Source organism: Triturus cristatus, chromosome 9, assembly GCF_964204655.1.
Source record: "Triturus cristatus chromosome 9, aTriCri1.1, whole genome shotgun sequence".
Taxonomy (NCBI): domain Eukaryota; kingdom Metazoa; phylum Chordata; class Amphibia; order Caudata; family Salamandridae; genus Triturus; species Triturus cristatus.
In genome coordinates, this window is record NC_140592.1 from 336,689,464 (window position 1) to 336,698,884 (window position 9,421).

The window sequence follows — 9,421 nt, forward strand, 5'->3', positions numbered from 1 at the left end:
ATCCAGTATTTCCTGGAATTTATTATATTTGTGGAAACAAAGACTATTTTAGGTTGCCTGATCATTGGTATGGGAGTTGCTATTTCGGAATAGTATTCCCTAAAATTTATCATGTCAAAAGAATCACTGGAAGCAATAACGACAAAAGGGGACTAACAAGATATAAAAGAGCTAGTTTTTCTGAAATAGTAGGTGATATATTTGGTGCATTGATACCTTCAGTGGGAGTTCTGTTAAATTCTCATAAAATTTGTCATTTGTCAACAGTAGTAGATCGGTTATCTACTGACACTGCTGGAGGATTTCTACTGATCAATACAGAATTAGTTGTGGTGAGTTCTATGGTTTTGCAAAATCGACTTGCCCTTGATATCTTATTAGCAAAAGTCTGTAAAATGTTGACAGCACAACATTGTTGCACATATATACCTGACAAAAGTGTAGAAATTGGAAGATATATTAAAAATATTACACATTTGGGGTCCCCGCCTGATGCGCATGGGTCTCTCCATGGATGGGATGTGTAAGCGTGGCTGTGGTTCGCTGGGTACTTTCCTTCACGTACTGTGGGAATGCCCTGAGGTGGCGCTCTTTTGGCGTCGGGTGCATGCGGTAATGGAGGAAGTCACTCACGTTGCGCTGCTTCCAGAGGCTAGGAGATGCCTGCTGAACGTGTGGGAGCCAAACGATTATAACGTGGCACAGACGCGGTGGGCGACCTTGGGAAATATGGTGGCCAAACGTAACATTGCTCAGTTATGGGGTTCCCAGAGGCCGCCCACGGTCTCGGTGTGGAAGGAAAATATGGATTGGTGCATGTTTAGAGAAAAGACGGTGTATGTAGCGAGAGGCAAGCCGCGGAAATGGACTGGGGTGTGGGGTCCGTGGAACGCTTATCGCGGTGACATTTGTGCCCCTCCCCTGGCTGTTGTACTGGATGCCTCTTCGTCCCCCTAGCCGAGCATTCTTCGTCTGTTGAGTTACGAGTGTGTTACAGTTTGCTTTTTCCTCTGCTCCCGTGCCCCTATCCCTTCTCTGCCGCTGATCATTGGTTCTCTACACCGGGGGACATGTCCTGCTATTCACAATGTCTATTGCCTTGTTTGTGTGTAATGCTTCTTAATTTTAAATTGAAAATCGAAACCGTATCTAATATTGTCACTCAACTGTTGCTTATGCCTTCATTGGGTGCGATGCTGGACTGACGGGCTCCCCGGACTGACCAATCTGTATAACAGTGAATGATACGTCTCATGCTACTTAGCGGCCGGCCCAAAGGGTTGTAGGGCCATGTTTGTAACCCCTTGAAGTCCAATAAAGGTTTCGTTTAAAAAAAAAAAATATTACACATTTGGAAGAAGAACTGAAACCAGTGGAGGTTGACAGTGTATGGAAGAAAATAACAAATAGTTTTTCCACTATAAGTAGTTGGTTTGCTAATATAGGTAAAAGTATTTTAGATCAAATATTATTGCCAATCATGGGCATAATATTGCTAGTTCTGATGATAATGTGTTGTCGCAAATGCAGTGGGAAAAGAAAGAAGTACGAAGTGAATGAGAAGGGTAGGAAAAGAAAGTTAGAAGAAATAAGACTTGAAGAATTGATGGGAAATGTCTACAAAAGAATGAAAGGATCACAATTTAAGAAAGATAAGGGAAAGAATAAAAGACTTGAAGACATTGAAATGGTAGAATGCTAAAGTTGGCATCTGATTTAAATAGAATTTAGTGATGGCATAAAATGCCATCAGAGAGGGGATTGATGGAGCAAGGTTTCACATCTAAAGAAACTTGCTCGTATGCAATCCTCTCAAATAACTTGTAATACTATTACCAACCTGTCCGTGAGTACTAAAATCGCATCAGATTCAATATTAATGTATCTAGGGGATGCTTTCCTATGTGCTTCTCTTAATGAATAACCCGAGTGCATTAAAATGGCTGCTTAAACGCGGGAAATCTTCTGCGCATGCGTCTACCACATCACGTGGTGTGACGTCCTCACCCCACTACTTGGCCCAATCAAATTGCGGGGGAACATGGAATTGAAACATTTGGGGGTGGATCATACACTTGAATTTTGTATAACAGAGGTAAGTTCTAGTTAGTTAGCCACCACTTGATGCGGAGATGCTGATGCTGTGCTGAGATGCTGCCCGATTTTGCTGCAACCTGACTGAAGAATCCTACACTAGGGAAAGTAGCGGAACAACCGAGGAGGCACATCCAGGGAAGGGTCCGGACGCGCCTGATCCGGACAGAGTAGCACCAGAGAGGGGTGTAACGCTGGCGTTACATTAGAGGAGGTCACTTTCCTGTCCCGAAACTCTGACACTCTGATATCGAGGTCCTCACACCATTCTAGGTAAATATAATTGTAGGGTAAATGCTCCGTACTTGCTTTCTGTCCTTTCTCTCCTCAGGTGCTGTCATTGCAAAGAGTTATTAATGCAAACTGATTATAAGCTAACTGTACTATTTTCCTGATGGAGATTTCTGGTTTATTCATGTGTATATTGATTTGACTCACAAAAATCATTAATTCAGATAAACATTTAAAACTTTCCCTGAGACTTTGGTTCTTTAAATTAAAGTTAAATGCATTATTGTCTTTCCTCCCTATTCTAATCTACTACTAGATCTTAGTGAATGTTCATTTACTCAGGAGACAGGAATGGTAAGAATACTGGTGTAAAGGTTTTCTAGGGTAAATAAAAAATTGCTGACCAGTGGATATTTGCCAGCTCATTGTGTGTATGAATGTATGTGGGCCCAAATGAGTGTTGTGTGTATGAATGTGTAGAGCTGGTAAACTCCGCTGCATTAGGAAGACACTGCCTTACCCCTTCTGTTCCTTTTCTTGGAAGGCGCCTGGTCCATCCTTCCAGGATCCAGGGCCTGTTCAGTGTTAGACATTTTTGCTTGTGACCTGGTCATAGCAAACACATCTGCAGGGATTCCCAACATTTCTGCATGTGTCCTGAGCTCCACTTCAGCCCAAGCTGAAGTTTCTAAATCATTGCCAAGCAAGCATTCAATAGGGAGGTGTGCACTTACCACAACCTTCTTAGGGCCAGTTACTCCTCCCCAGGTGAAATTAACAACTGCCAAGAAATGGTCTGTCCTGACATTGCTAGCATTGGTCACTTGGTACATCTCACCAAGTATGATTTGCTCAGGAGCCACAAGATCTTTTGTCACCACTGTGTCCCTGAATGCCAAGGCCTCTTTTCCATTTATCAAAGGCTGTTGTCTGTATTTGCCCAGATTACTGGGACTGATAAATGAGGACATGTCCATGCCTCCATCACAGATCAGTACAGCCTGAGTTGGAACTCTGACTAGGCTAGAGTCCACCTCAGAACCCAGGGCTAACCCTACTATACCCTTATTCTGAGTACCACCACTTGGAGCTGAACTAGGGGGAACAGTTGCCTTAGGGGCAATGGTGGCTGGAGTTGAGTCCTTGGACTTGGTACAATCATGGTCCAACGGGTCTTCTGTTTACAGATTGTACACCATGGTTTCTGTTGGCCTTTTCCCTTGTTGGATTGGGACTCCCCACCAGATGCAGATTTTTAGGGCCCTTGAGAATACTTCTGGTCTTTACCCTTGTCCCCACCCTTATCAGAGTTTTTGGAATCCTGCTTATTGGAGTCACCACCTTGGTTCTGACCCATTTGACTGCCTTATGACCCAATTCTTGGGGAGAGGTCAGATCAGAGTCCACCAGGTACTGATGCAACAGCTGATTTTGACAATTATTACGGATCTGCTCCCTCATAATTAAGTTGTACAATCCTTTAAAATCACACACCTTACTGCCAAGTAACCAGCCCTTCAGAGCCTTAGTGGTAGAATCTACAAAGTCAACCCAGTCTTGAGTCTGTGCCTTTTTGGTATCTCTGAACTTTAACCTGTACTGCTCAGTGTTTAAGCCAAATCCATCAAGCAGAGCACTCTTCAAGACTTTGTAATTGTCGGCATCCTCTTCTCTAACAGTGAGGAGCTTGTCTCTACCTTTGTCTGCAAAGGAGAGCCACAAGATTGCTGCCCACTGCTCCTGAGGGACCCTCTGTTCCTTACAGGCCCTCTCAAGTATAGGTATCCTTTTGTGGATGTCATCCCCACTCTGGTAGGGAGGGACAACCGTGTTCAGGTTCCTATGGTCATGAGTATGTTCTCTACCTCTAGGGACACTGTTGCTGCCACCATGGGGCTCTAGCCCCATTCTTTTGGAAGCTCTCTGCGGCTCCAGGGATTCCATATCTAATGCCAACTGCTCTCTCTTGATCCTAAGCAGTCTGCATTTTCTCTTATAATAGGACTTCCTTTTTTGGGAAGTAGATCTTCTATAAGAGATAGAGGTCCCTACAGATGTACCAGAATGGTTAGATTCCAGTGATGGAAATCTTGATCTTCTTGGCACTCTGTCAACTCTTCCAGGTGGGGTAAAGAGAGGGCCACTGAGGCCTTCTCCCTCACCTTGAGGAAAAGCTGCATTGTCCAGGTTAGAATCATTTTGATCCTCTTGACGAGCATCAGAGTCTGGGTCATAGTAGTGTTCACTACCTGGCCTTTCCTCCTCTGCTGCTCCACCCAACTTGCCCACCTCATCAGACCCTGGGTTCTATCTGAGGTCATCTAAAAGCAAAGCCTCTATGAGGCGTTGAGTGTCTGGGTTTCTCCCTGTCTTCACCTTCCTAGAGGTACACATGTTTCTCAATTCTTGGAATGAGAGATAGTCATATCTAGTTGGGAGAGGCCCACTGGCTTCTGCCCTTGAAGACATACTAGAGTGGTGTGGTGTGTGCACCTACCTACTCTAGTAGGAGCTACTAAACTCTCTTGAGTTGTAGAAATGGTTTGCTAAGCCCTTGACACACAACTGTAAGTTCAGTAGACTTACTGTATTCTAGACTTGATTTATATGTACCTATGTACCTATAGTGGTGTTCAGTTAGTCACTCAAATGAGATTATCTGGTAGAGCAATAGCAAGCTTGAATCCCACCGCTGCCACCAATGTGAGAAGTTGGCCTGGTATATGCTGTCCACTAGTTCTAGTGGGCACCTTACACCAGTCCAAACAACCCTTATGTATGATTAGGTTTAAGACAACCTTTATTGAAAGCTATCCTAGTGGTAGCTATGGCGAGCAGCCTTCAGACTAAGTCTCGAAGGAATGTAAAGCAGCTTGGTTTACCAGATTATAACCTCTTGAATGACAAAATGAAAGGAGAACCACACAGGTATATATATATAAAATATATGTATTTAATACTAAACACTCTCTACTAACCTCTTTGTGAGATTAGAGAGCAAGGCACACAATATTACAGTTCTAAAACAACAATAAATAGCACACTATACAAAGGGCCCCAGGGGGAGACCAAACCATATATTAAACAAGTGGTATAAGAACTACGACTTGACTAGACACAGTGCCTAGAGCACGTAGAATCGTTGGAACCCCTAGGAACCAACCAAGGTAGTGGCACAGGGGACTCACGGGGGACGTGTGCAGTGTGAGAACACAGCCGCAAGCTCCGTATGATTCTATGGGAAAGTCACGATTGGAATTTTAAATATTAAGGACACTTAGGAGAGGATTTTGAGCAAACCCTTTCAGGCTTAGAGGGTTCTAGGGCCAGCACCCACGGGAGCACCCGAGTACTCGTGTTACCTCACCCAGGGGAGCCGGGTGCAAAGGTGTCAAATGGTGTCAGGAATCGTCATCGTTTTCAATTGCGATGTGCTGCAAAGTGCTGCTGCCAGGAAGAGGAGAAGTGTCCATTGTGATCCAAGCCTGGATCAAAGATGTGAAGAACCTGAAAGCAGAGGGGACAGAGTCTGGGTCACTTGCCAGTGACCAGGGGCACGATAGACAAATACCCACCGATGTCAGGTGTTTCAAGTGCGATGAGGTGAAGCTTGACTCCACTGCCACAGGGACCAGGAGGTGTCGACGACAACCACAGTCCACAGGCGAGCTGTCCCACAAAGGATGTTGAGTGCTGGGGGGGTCAGTGTCTGGATTGGAGACCAACAAGCCTTGGCAACGGCAACCCAAGCAGTAAGAGTAAAAAGGATTCGGTGTGGACCAGCAAGGTCCTGTGGACTCCCCAAGCGATGGAGAGTCAGGGCACGTCTGGAGCAACCAGGTAAGCCCACTGAAAGTAACAGTACCCTTCTCATGGACCCACAAGTCGACGGACAAGTGATCGCAAAGGGACCTCGAGAGAAAACACAAAGGGCCAGCTCACGGAATACTCGTGGAGTGTAGGCCAGCAATCTTTAGTGGAATTGCTGCTCGGGGTCAGGGCTACAAGTAACCAAAAGCTCAGCCTCAGAGAACGCCTCAAAGCTGATGCTTCTGCAAATGGCTGCGGTGTCCAGGGGTTCAGGTTGCACGGTCTCCACGAGGGATGCAGGCCTCAGAGTTGCTGAGCGCACAGGAACCCACCTCCTGTGTTGCAATATTCTTCGGAGTCCTCAGGAGCTGCGTCTTTGATGCCTGCCAAGCAGGGGAGTAACTCCTTTACTCCAAGGGAGATTCTTCGGTCATCCAATGTCGTATAGACAGTAGAAGTTCTGGGATTCTGCAGCAGAGTTTCGTCCAGGTAAATCTAAAGTCCTGTAGTCAGGGGTTCCTACTTTATACCCAAGGAAGGGGTGGGACAAACTCTGGGGACCCACCTATGGGAGGGTCAGGACAGAGGGGTGGCTAAACCTATATCCTTTGTCCAGTTTCGCGCCAGAGCAGGGGCTGGCAGTCCCTGCAACTGGTTAGAGCTGGACTATGCACAGGGACACCAAATGTGCCCCCAGTGCAGACTTCAAAGCACTCTTGGAGTGCGCCCAACCAGCTCCAATACACTAAAGCCTGTCTGGGAGGTGGTCACACCTCCCTGTGACAGGAAACCTATTGTCAAACCTTCCCCTGCCGGAGTTTCGGCCAGCAGCAGGAAGGCAGACTCGTGTCTGTGGCTGGCAGCATCTATTTTGTGATGCCAGGGTTCTGGTATGCCGTTTTAAAGTTAGCATTTATAATGCACTTAAGAGTATATGGTTGGCTGCATCACAAACAACCCCGGAATAAAGGTTCCGAAGGCTGCAGAGGGTCTCTGCTCATGCAGCTGCACCCTCTCACACAAAACCCAGCACCCTGCATTCAGGATTGTTAAGGCCTGCCATAGGGGTGACTGATAGATTTATATGTGCAGTGATATGGAGAGATATAGGGAACCTATATCTCAGTAAGGGGTGCATACACCACCTTACACAGGGTGCTGTAGCAGACCTGTTGTGTCATTTTAAAAGGCTTCCCAGGGGTGGTAGAATACATGCTGCAGCCCCTGGTAGGCCTCTGTGGTACCTATTCCCTGGGTACATAGTATACCATATACTAGGGACTCATATGGGTACCCCAGAATCCAATCTGGAGTGCCCCTAAAGTACATGCAATCAATTGAGAGAGGAAGCAGCTAGGCTGGATATAGCAGGGTCCCAGCCAGACTAAAGTCGAAAAACAGTGAAACATCAGCAAAAAGTGGGGGTAACTATAAGAAGCAGATCCTACTCTCCTACAACTATCTCCATCTGTTTCTGAAGTAACTGAAAGATAACATGTAGTACACTTTAAAAGTCATAAATAACGGAAGAGAAAGAAAGAAAGAAAGAAAGAAAGAAAGAAAGAAAGAAAGAAAGAAAGAAAGAAAGAAAGAAAGAAAGAAAGAAAGAAAGAAAGAAAGAAAGAAAGAAAGAAAGAAAGAAATGCCTAACAGTTAGGGTGGTCGACCTCGAAGCTGGGGCACCAGGTTCGACTCTCGGCAAGGACGCTCAACATCCTGTGATTCTGGGCAAATCACTTAAACGCCCCGTGCGTAACAAAAATGAATGTGTCCCTCTGTAACGCAACTGGTGCTCATGTAAAAACTACAACAAATAAAAAAATAATAAACCAGTTTTTCACACTGATCTTATGTTGTTCCCCTTACGATCGAGCGTGAATTCAGAGGGAATGTGTCTGTGCCCCAAGAGTGTAGCTTCCATTGGTGCAGCAGGTGCAGAGCCACCGGGCCCAGAGGCCTGTGAGACCTATTGAACTCTGGCAATACTGGACTTTACTACCCCAACAGCATTCAAACTGGCCATTTTCCTTGCTTGCACTGGGTCCCGTGGCATCCATGCTATGCTACTGACGAGCCCTCTTCGGTCCAATTCCCATATGAAACAAATGTCAGCTCTAGTTGTCCTGCAGTAACAGACTACAGGAGGTAGCCCATAAACCCTAAAGAGACTAGGGCGATAATCTGTAGCAAAAAACGTCTCAAGGGTATCGTTTCAAGTGACAATTAGACATGCATGTGTGATTTTTTTTTAAACAGATTTTTATTGAGGTTTAGTAAACATACAGTCAAATCTGTGGTCTTCAGGGTGCACAAGTGAGCAAATCAACATACAGTACTATAGCTAACATGACAAGCAGGGCACAAAGTCATGCTCAGCCCCTACCCAGTACACGTGATGCAGCTCAGTCCATCAGCATGTTTGACCCAGTCCAATGAGGCGAAGCAGCTAGAAGAACTCCTGATTCCCTCCCTCCCCCGTACCCAAAACACCACCAACATCGTCCCCCCCCTCCCAACCACCCACCCAAGCATGTCGCCAGATACTGCAGCATCCAGAAGGCAAACACATCTCCCACACCACCTATCAGTCTCCCTACCTCAGAGAGCGGGGATCCGAGACACAGGGGGAAGCCTCCTATCATACTCGCAGGGGGCGCAGTGCACATTGCACTCCCACAGATGGGCAAGGTCGTTCAAGGGGCCCGTTCCACATCCCTCCCATCAAGGGTAATACATGCATGTGTGATGACACAGTTCCTCATCCATGCTATGCTACTGACGAGCCCTCTTGGGTCCAATTCCCATATGAAACAAATGTCAGCTCTAGTTGTCCTGCAAACAAATAGCAGAATTTCCCCCGATTCGGATATCCCATGCATACCCTGCCTCCCCCCCTCACTTCTCCGGTTTGGAATCGTCTGGTCCCTACCCTGACTGCACCCACTCGGATGCCAGCCGCCGCCACCCCTCTTGGGGATCATTTCATTAATCTTTCTCCAATGTTCCCAGGACGGTTGTGTTCGACCACAGAGACATGGTGTGATGGGCGCGTCACACTAATGATCCCTGGTTATGTTACGGGTCATTTGGGATTATTGTAGGATTTGAAAAAACAGAGTGGACCGTGGCGTTCTGTGACCTGGGTCCTACAGGGAGATGATATACGGCTTCCAGCTATTGATTTAGCTGTGCTCATGCTGCCATGGAGGAGCCATATTTCCAGCAGGATTTGAAGCGTGAACGGCACAAGCGCGTGGCATCGACTGCACAGCATGGGTGGCGCGAG

At 46.4% G+C, this 9,421-nt stretch overlaps 1 long non-coding RNA gene across 1 annotated transcript in view; it reads right to left on the reverse strand.

Annotated features, from left to right (window-relative positions):
* LOC146797876 (uncharacterized) overlaps window positions 1-8,818 on the reverse strand; it is a 71,345-nt gene extending 62,527 nt beyond the window's left edge. The window contains exon 1 of the long non-coding RNA XR_014969067.1: window positions 8,733-8,818. This is a non-coding gene — a long non-coding RNA (uncharacterized LOC146797876). The remainder of the gene's footprint in view (window positions 1-8,732) is intronic.
* Between the last annotated feature and the right edge of the window lie 603 nt (window positions 8,819-9,421).